Here is a 10,422-nt window from a genome sequence, read left to right on the forward strand (position 1 = left end):
TTTTCAGGAGGGCCCTGAACAGAAAGTAAAATCTCATTTTTCAGGAGGGTCCTAAACAGAAAGTAAAGTCCCATTTTTCAGGAGGGTCCCGAACAGAAAGTAAAATCCCATTTATTAGGAGGGTCCTTAACATAAAGTAAAGTCCCATTTTTCAGGAGGGTCTTGAACAGAAAGTAAAGTCCCATTTTCCAGGAGGGTCTTGAACAAAAAGTAAAGTCCCATTTTCCAGGAGGGGCCTGAACAGAAAGTAAAATCTCATTTTTCAGGAGGGTCCTGAACAGAAAGTAAAATTTCATTTTTCAGGAGGGTCCTGAACAAAAACTAAAATCCATTTTTCAGGAGGGTCCTGAACATAAAGTAAAGTCCCAAAGAAATATTATTATAAAGAGGTTTTATTTGCCAGAAAAGTAAAGTTTCAAAAATAGAAATTGAATTTTTGCCCCAGTTTATCATTAGAATACTTTTGGAAAGGTCACATCGTACCTACTTGCATGTTGTAATGATGAATCAAGACTCTGACTAAGAAATGCATCTCTTAAGAGTATAATTAAATAACCAAGACTAGGAAGTGCATCTCCTAAGAATTAAAGTGAGGGATTGTAACTAGAAAGTGCGTCTTTTAGAGATACAAGTTTAAGTTAAAAGTGTGTCACCTGAAAAATGAAAACTAACAAGGAAGTACGTCTCCTAAGGATTAAGTGCAATAACTCGACCAGAAAGTGCATTTTTCTAGAAATCAAGACTCAAGTTAGGAAGTGCATCACCTAAAAATCAAAATTCGAAATACCCAATCAAGGAAGTGCATCTCCTTACCAATATTGCTTGAATTCTCAAAACAAGAAAGGGCATCTACTTACCAAAGCCGCTGGAATTACTCAAACAAGTAAGTGCGTCTCCTCACAAATGCTTTTTGAATTAACCAAACAAGGAAGTGCATCTCCTTAGAAATGTTTTCATGAATTAACCAAACAAGATAGTGTTTCTCCTTATAAATATTGCTCGAATTGCCTAAACAAGGAAGTGCATCTCCTTACAAATGTTGCTTGAATTAACCGAACAAGGAAGTGCTTCTCCTTACCAACACCGCTTGAATTACCAAAACAAGGAAGTGCGTATCCTAACAAATGTCTCTTGAATTACTCAAATAAGAAAGTGTGTCTCCTTACAAATGTTTCTTGAATTAACCAAATAAGAAAGTGCTTCTCCTTACAAATGTTGCTCGAATTTCCTAAACAAAGAAGTGCGTCTCCTTACAAATGTTTCTTGAATTATCAAAATAAGGAAGTGCGTCTCCTAACAAATGTCTCTTGAATTAATCAAACAAGGAAGTGCGTCTCCTCACAAATGTTTCTTGAATTAACCAAATAAAGGAAGTGCATCTCCTTACAATATTGCTTGAATTGTCCAAACAAGGAAGTGCTTCTCCCTAAGGAAGTGCGTCTCCTAATAAATGTATCTTGAATTGCTCTAACAAGGAAGCACATCTCCTTAAAAATGTTGTTTGAATTACCCAACCAAAGAAGTGCATCTCCTTACAAGGAAGCGTGTCTCCTAGAAATCTTGAATTATGAGTTTTATCATGGCTTTGAATACCAAATATGTGCAGAAATATTGTCTTCTTCATTTGTGGAAGTGCGGTATTGCAACTTTCGATGTTTAGGCTTTGAAATCCTTGAATCAAAGGTAGCATGTGTTCCTATTTCATACAAAGAAAACTTTTTAGTTTAAAAACATGGTGGCTGGTTTGCGGCTTTGGCTTTCGTGGAAATCGCTCTTGCCCCAGTCACATTTAATCTTGCTTTCAACCATTAACATGGGTCACTGGCTTGCTGTATCATTGACCCAAACTCAGATTATTAAGAGTGATTCTGAAACAAATATAGTATCCCTGCTTTGTCATGCTTCTCAGATAAACCCTTTGAACCTTGGTATTTCCATGAATTCCCAGACTTGTCGGTTGAAAAAACATTTTGCATGCCTTGTTTTGGCTCACAATCATGTCTCTTTCATGTGCTGACCTTTTGTCTTGCTTCTGTAATTGAAGAAGCTGGTAGCCAGTTTTGAAATCTTTTCTCACTTGTTTTGACGTAGACTTGACTCAACAACAAGAGAAAAATGACAATGACTTTTATTTGGATAACTGACTCAAGAAAGATAAACAAAATAAAGAGAATAAAGAAAAGATAATGAATGTCCCAATTGAAACAAAGAAATAAAAATTTATCTAAAAATGACATTCAACTCCAAAGATTATGCCATGCATTTTGGGTCAGGCTGCCTGATCTTTCCATCTAAACTTATTACCAATTGTTGTTGAGTTAATGGCCTTAAAACTGAGTTGTTTTCTTAGGTTAATTGCATTTAAGACCTCGTTCAGCTAGTGGCGCCTTGGAGGGTTTTTTTTCAACAAGCCTCTCTCGTTTTGTTCTAGCTCACTATTGCCTTATGGTGTCCGTGAGGGTTTTTCACCAATGAGACTCTCTTATTTTCATCTCTCTCAACTCACAGTCGTCTTATGGTGCCCATGAGGGTTTTCACCGATAAGACTCTCTAATTTTTATCTCTCTCAACCTATCATCGCCTTATGGTGCCCGTGAGGGTTTTCACCAATTAGACTCTCTCATTTATTTCTTTCCTGATTTCTTATGCTAAGGAAGATGAGTAGTTCCTAAAATGTGTCATCACAACCATTGCATGTTTAGCCTTAACATTCTCAAAGATTGATCTGAAGGTCTTTCTTTGGTTATAACTTGGCTTTTGGATAGGGTTAAAAAGAAAGGATGGCAAGGGCCCAAACTACACTTGAAGTGGATGACTCTAAATTGTTTATTAGGTGGGACTTACAACTTTTGGAATCGACTCAAACAATGAGGATTACCTCATGCCCTAGTTTCTTTTGACTGGGCAATTCTAAATTATCTATTTGGTTGGACCAAACCCTTAGTAGGGCAGCCTAAGTATCTCACCTCTGAGAGATAAGAATCAGGTCACGCGTAGTTCTGGCAGCTTGTTCTTTTGCTTGATTCTATTTTTTCTTTTGTTGACTCTTTTGTCTTTGGGACTTTTCTGACTTTATTTTTCTTGACACTCATCTTTTCTTTCTTTTTCGACATATTTTTTTGAATTTTGTTGACTCTTATCTTGATTCCAAAAGAGGGGTATGAAAGAAAATAAAACTAAAGCTCAAATAGGGTAAACAAAGGATGACCCGATGTTTGGATAGCAGAATGAAATGCCTTCGTCATATCAATCCTTACAAATGCAAGTACATATTATGCAATATGAAAGTGAGAGATGAAGATTATTTGTGACACTTTCACAATACTAACTTTAATTGAGCATGTGTATCACTACTTCTTCTGGGCTTGTCAAACATACAACTCCACCTGTGTTATATCCATCACATTGAATGACTCACTCTTTCGTGGAGTTGATTTTCTTTCTGTTCCTCTTGATAGGATCTCGTAGACATTGTTTGAACTAATTAAGACATGTCTTTCAATTGATGACCAAGTTATCCTTGTGATTCTCAAAAAGTCTCAATTTTCAAAGAAGGCTTCAAGTTGATCACCAAAGCCCCAACACTCTATTTATTTTCTCAGATGCTCTCTTTTCCTAAATTTAACTCTTTGATTCAATGCTTCATGATTAAGCTGGATTTTAAGATCTGACTGAAAATTCCGCGAGCATGTCATATCACTAGAATCAACATAAAATAGCTGTATAAATAAAACAAACAAACAACATATATTTGAAACACAAAAGGAAAGGGACACTTCATTTAGTTGAAATGAAAGATAAAAGGGTTTGAAGATAAACGAAAAAGGGACAAAACAAGATAGATCTCGAACTACAACCCTGAAATAATTCAATAAACAGAAAAGAAAACAAAACAAACTACCAGACCTCTTTCTAGTAGGGAGAGGAGTGACTTTTCAATTGCTCAGCCTGACTTATTAGCCACTGGTTTGCATATCAATATGACTAGAGCTTCCACCACTGTCAGACACATTTATTTCAACAAATAAGCTCTGGATCCCCATGCTTAACTCATTGCCTCCCACATATTGTGCAGTACCGCGTGCTGGTGACGAACTCTGTGGGATGGTCGAAAAGCCAATGTTTTGCACCATAATCAATTTATCTTGAATTATCTTTTCTATTTCTCTTTTCAAAGTGCGACAATCTTCAGTACTATGACCCTGAACATCAGAATGATATGCACATCGTACATTAGGATCAAAATTTCTTGAATGTGGATCAGGTGTATACCCAAGGAGAGGAGTAATCATGCCCCTCTGAACCATTTTGAAAAGGATATCCATGGTGACTTGGCACACCCGATTTATGCCAAGTGGCAACTCTGAGTTTTGAATATAAAAGTTCTTTTCGAAATAAATTTTCATCTTTTGTCACTTTAATAATAAAACCCTTTCGAACCATGAAATTAATCTTTTGTAGTACGAAAACAGGGTGTGACAGCTCTGGCGACTCTGCTGGGGATGGATTTTTCGGAATTCGAGCTATTTTTGGAGTCGTATTGGCTTTGTTTGGCATTACAAGTGTATAAGCATTGTTTGTGATTTTGTTTGTGTTATTGTTTCCACTTTTGTGCGTTTTTCATGCTCTTTGTTTATAGTATTTATCCTATATGTTACCGCTTTTATATCTGTCATCATGTGTCTACCCCCAGGCCTTCTTTCTGCAACAAGCCCGTAGTACACGTGTTGTACATGACCTCTAGTTGAGTCACCCTTATTTTAGGGGGGAGCCGTCAGTGTTATGGAGTAGGTGGAAAGCAAAGCAGCCACTATCGACCATACGCTCCCCCGAACAGCCTTGTTAGTGAACCACAACATAGGTCAGCCTTTAGGTCATGCTTATGTATATCATACTGATACCTAACGGGACCCACATGGCCCTTTGTAGGAGACTCACCTCTAAAGCATCCCTACGTGCTAACTGTTGCATCTTTAAGGGTAAATGGTCATTTGAAGGACTTATTTGAAAAAAAAAAAAGCATTTGTTAGGATTAAGGTGCATAGGAAAAATAAAACCAACAAAAATAAAAAAAAAAGTGAGTCGAAAAGAATGAATCAAAAGGAGTATCGTAGTTTATTTTAGAGTTCTTTATGGCTTTTATTCTTCACGATCCAAAAACTCAAAAAGATTTTTTCTATGTGTTGCATTTATATTCTCAAGGCACCGTAAGTTCAACAAAAAAAATGAAAAAAAAAAAAGGTTTTGTTTGCCTTTTCTACTTATCTGTCAAAAACAAAATACCAAAAAGATTTTTTTTCATAATTGGTGGTGTCAGTCTTAGTTGAAACGTCTAGTTGAAAATCCAAAAAGTTTTATTCGTTTGTTTTTGGTTGGGTCTCTTAAGTTAGGGTCAATTTATTAGTTAATCATTAATTATCCAATCTAGATGAACTACGCATACCTGATTCCCTTCCCTTGGGTTGGGATACGTAGGCAACCCTCGGTGGGTCCGATAATCTTTGTGTTCGTCTTTGTCTTATTATTAGCCTAGGTCTCTCGCCCCATAATCTAGAGTTGTTAGCCAAGTAGACTAATTTTGCTCGATACTTCTGTTTGGCAAATTGGAGTCATGAAGTGGTCTGTCCCATCGACATATGTTTGCGTCAAAAATCCCAAGGGTTGTGAATCTTCTACTCATGTCGAATTTTTGAGATAACGTCTTATGTGTTATTACAGGATGGATTTGTCCACCAAGTCTAGAGTCCTGATGGTTTTCAAGGTGCCCAAAAAGTTAATCAAGTGGTGTGAAATATTTAACTATGTTGATCAGTAGAAATTGATTAAACCCCTCGTCCAGATTTAATAGAGGCTTTGTTGACCTCTTGGGATCCAAGTAGTTTGGTGTTCAGGTTTGGGGAATGTGAAATGACTCCTACTTTGGCAGAAATATCCGGTTTGTTGCATTTGCCCTATATCGAGAAGGATATAATCCGAGCACAAAATCATACTGGCGTGAGATTTTTGCATTCTTGTGGTTTAAAAAGTAAGGGTATGCATTTGGGTTGTTTAAGTGATTCGTGGATTTCCTTAGATTTTTTGTTCGCTAGATTCGGGCCCTCGGAAGGTTTTGATTGCTTTTGTGATGAATTTCATATGACTAAGGAGAAGTGGGAGAGAAAGCGTCTTGAAGCCTTCACCCTCGCTTTGTTAGGTACTTTAGTGTTTCCGCTAGAAGAAAGACGTATTAATACACGTTTGCAATCTGTGGTGATGGCTCTATTTCATAAGTATCAAAATGACAAGGGCATTAATCAAAAGGGCAGGTTCACTCACATACCCATGATCTTAACAGAAATATATAAGGCTTTAACTGAAGTAAATGGGGGGGTGAGATTTTTTTAGGGCAGTAACCTAATATTGCAGTTATGGATGATGGAGCATTTGCATGCGCCTTCTTTAGTTAGACCAGACGTGGTAGATCGTTGTATTCCCTGGATTGTTGAAATTTTGTGTTAAAAAAGGATTTGGGGGGTGAGAATTAAAATTTAACAAAAAGAATAGATTCGGTTTAATTTTGATTTATTGTTGATATGAAACGCGATATTATCATGCTACGTTGAAATGAATAGGCGAATATAAGTTCGGGTAGGCAAATTTCTTATGAATAATTGTTTTTGTTGAATGTTTGAAAATGGAATATTGGTTGAATGTTTGCTATTTTATCGCGTTTGGATTAAATGTACTATTCGGTCGGGAAATGCCCCGAGGTACTTGTGTTTATTGACCAGAGAATGCCCCGTGTATTTTGTACTCGGAGGATGTTCGCGATGAAGGTTTGGGACAGTAGATCAAGCATTGAAGCGTAGTTTAGGATTAGTGTAGGTTAGCGTAGGTTTACTTTCAGTACCTTTTTTTTTTGGGTTGTAATAATTGGAGTGGACATTATATTTTGGATTATTTTGTTTTTGTTTGCTTGAGTGATTTTTTTTGCGTGCTTTGTGTGGTATATGCATTTGTAATGTCAATTTAGCCGATACACTCTGCCAAGCGACCATGGTCAAACCATGGGATCGAGGGGTGCCTAACACCTTCCCCTCAGTCAATAGAATTCCTTAGCCGGAATCTCTGTTCGCAAACCAGTATTAAAAAGTCAAAACCATTTTGAAAAGGATATCCATGGGTGACTTGGCACACCCGATTTATGCCAAGTGGCGACTCTGAGTTTTAAATATAAAAAGTTCTTTTCGAAATGAATTTTCATCTTTTGTCACTTTAATAATTAAAACCCTTTCGAACCATGAAATTAATCTTTTGTAATACGAAAACGGGGTGTGACAGTTTGTTTGATTGATTGTTTTTTTGTGTGTTTTGTGTGGTTTATACATTCTTAGTTTCAAGTTAGCCGATACTCTCCACCAAGCGACCGTGGTCAAACCACGGGATCGAGGGGTGCCTAACACCTTCCCCTCGGTCAACAGAAATCCTTAGCCGGAATCTCTGTTCGCGGATCAGTTTTAGAGTCAAAATCGTTTTGAAAAGGATTTTCCAATGGTGACTTAGCACACTAGATTATATCAAGTGGCGACTCTGAGTTTTTAAATGTAAAAATAATCCTTTTTCAGAAAAAATCTTCATTTTGTCACTTTAATAATAAAAACCCTTTCGACCCTTAAAATCCAATCTTTTGGAGTATCCATCCATTTTGTAATACAAGAAAGAGGATAAGATAGTGTATGTATGTACCTTGTAAGCTCCCCAAGCTCTTTTTGGTGCACCTTTTGCACAATGTTAAAATCCAATTTTGCATATCTCAAAAGCAACTTATTATGAGAATTAATGTTCTCATAAATACATATGTATTTTCTTGCTGTCATCCTTGGAAGATTTGTATGAATGGACTCGCTTAAGGCTTCGCGAACTTGGTCCTTGAGTAAATTGCATAGTAAACGATAGAGCTTCTTCAAGAATTTCTTCCCCGTGTAAACGATAGAGCCTAACCTTGTCTCCCCTACTCTTCTTTGTTACGCCATTACCAATCGCGACAACTTCTAGTTATAGTAGCTAGGGAGGAAAGAGACAAGTCGGCCATCATTCAACACCTTCCATCGATAAAGCACGCTATCAAAAGAAAGAGTCACCCAAGAGGGCATTCCATCGATTGTAGTTAATGATTGTCCAGGTTGGTGTATGATCACCAAAGGTGAAGTAACCTTCATATGCTCATTTAGTTCCCTTTCAACCAGTAAAAGCTTGGTTCCAAAAAAACCATGAGACACGACTCAACATTTTTGCAAGCACCGACCCTTACTCAATAGGGCAATTCAAAGAGGAGAACGAGGACAACTGATGACTATCACTTTTAGCCAAAGCCCATCCATTGCGAGCTATCCCATCTCCTATTTGGCGTTTATCAGACTAACTTATTAATTTGGATATGATTTTGGAGGTGTTGGTCTTGAACATTTGATCTCGCGCGCCTCATGGCAAAATTTTAAGTTCAACGATACTTTTTAGAAATAAAAAAATAATTAATATTATCTTGTTACCATTTTTGAATAAGGATACCAAATATCGTCACGAAGAAGTGACTCCACACTCCACTCCAATAATGTAAAAATTCAACCAAACTTTTTGAGCATGCTTTTGAAATTGTTAGTTTATTAATCTATGATTATTGGGATGGTTTGAGTTGAAATTTGATCGAGGGGTTCAGACAAATTTTGAAATAAGATGAAATTCGAAAACAACTGTTGAACTTTTTGTATCCGGTAAAATTGCAGTGCCTAAGTAGCGATCATGAGAAAAACAACTTTTTTTTTCTTACTTCTCATCTCTTGTAATTTTTTCAATGCTGCTAATTTATAATAGTCCAAAAGTAATTACTTTTGACCAAGCCCTGTCCAGGTCCGGCCTAGATACCTTTTTTTTTTTTTAAGAAAAAAAAAATTGGATTTTTGGGCCAAACTAGCCGTTGGCCCAACGGCTAGTTTGGGCCCATTTATTAAAAAAAAAAATTTAACTTTAAAAAATATATTTTAATCCCAAAAAAAATTCTATAAATACCCTACAATTTCAAATCATTTTTCACACAATTTTTCACTCTCTCAAATCTCGTTCTCTCTAAAATCTCAATTCTCAATTCTCAAATATTCAATATATTTAATTTCTTAAAGTGTTCACTTTAATTTTTTAATTTTTTAATTTTTCGTTTACAATGTACGAGCTGAAGTTTCTAAAGTCGCAACCTTCGGATACTTCCAAAATTTGGTATTATCGTTCCATCTCTTACGTTTAATTTTAATTTATTGTATTAATTGTTTAATATTTAATTTTATTATATTTGTGTATTTTGAGTATTTTTAGTTTAATTTAATTTATATTATGGATAAATTAAGAAACCTCGCTACTAAAGGTGTTAAAAATCTTGTCCCGGAAGAGGTAATGGTAGTAAAAAGCGAATTACTAGCGGTAGAGGTAGTTCAAGTAGTAGCTATACCCGTTTGTCTTCGCCTCCGGTACCGCTTGGTACACCTTTTGAGGAAGAAATAGGTGTAGGTGCTCACGATATGGATTATGTAGAAGTTTAAAAAAATTACGGTATAGAAGAAGAAAATGAAGTAGATGCGGTTAATTTAGACGAAGATAATGAAAATATTGCTGAAACACCCGCAGTAGAAGATGATAACGTTAGATCTGAATCGGTTAATCTCCCTCCCCGTCCTCCCAGTGCCCCAAGACCTCATAAAAGAACTAGTGTTGCATGGCAATTTTTTAAACGTATATCAGATATTGAGGTGCAATGCAATATTTGTCAACAAATATATAAGCATAGAAGTGGAGGCAAGCAAGGGAGTACGGGTACGTTAATGAGACATATAGCTGAAGATCACAAAAGAGAGTTAAATATTGCACAAGGTGGTGGAGATGTTGGTAGGCCAACGCAAACTAGAATGAACCCAGCAACCGGTCACGTAGCGAAGAGTATAATAAATTGAGGGACCGGGAATAAATAGCTAAAATGGTAGCTGTGGGTTGTTTGCCTTTTAATTTTCCTTCTTCTGATGCCTTTATTCGTTATATACAAGGAATTTATAATCCTATGTTTAACGGTATTCCTAGAACTACTTGTCGGTCTGATATTTTTAGACTTCATTCACAATATTATTTTTATTTATCAACATTGCTAAAAAATATTCAATGTAGATTGTCCCTAACTTCTGATCTTGGTCGTGCTGGAAATAAAAATGATTATTTAACCGTTACTTGTCATTGGATGGATAGTAATTTTGTGATGCAAAAACGTATTTTTTCTTTTTTATATGATGAAGATCGTAAACATACTGGACAATTTATTGCTGATTCTATTGTTAAAATTACCGGATATTATGGTATCGAAAATAAAATTTTATGTATTGCATTTGATAATGCTTCTAACAACAA

The sequence above is a fragment of the Capsicum annuum genome, unplaced genomic scaffold (genome assembly GCF_002878395.1).
Source record: "Capsicum annuum cultivar UCD-10X-F1 unplaced genomic scaffold, UCD10Xv1.1 ctg78270, whole genome shotgun sequence".
Classification (NCBI taxonomy): Eukaryota; Viridiplantae; Streptophyta; class Magnoliopsida; order Solanales; family Solanaceae; genus Capsicum; species Capsicum annuum.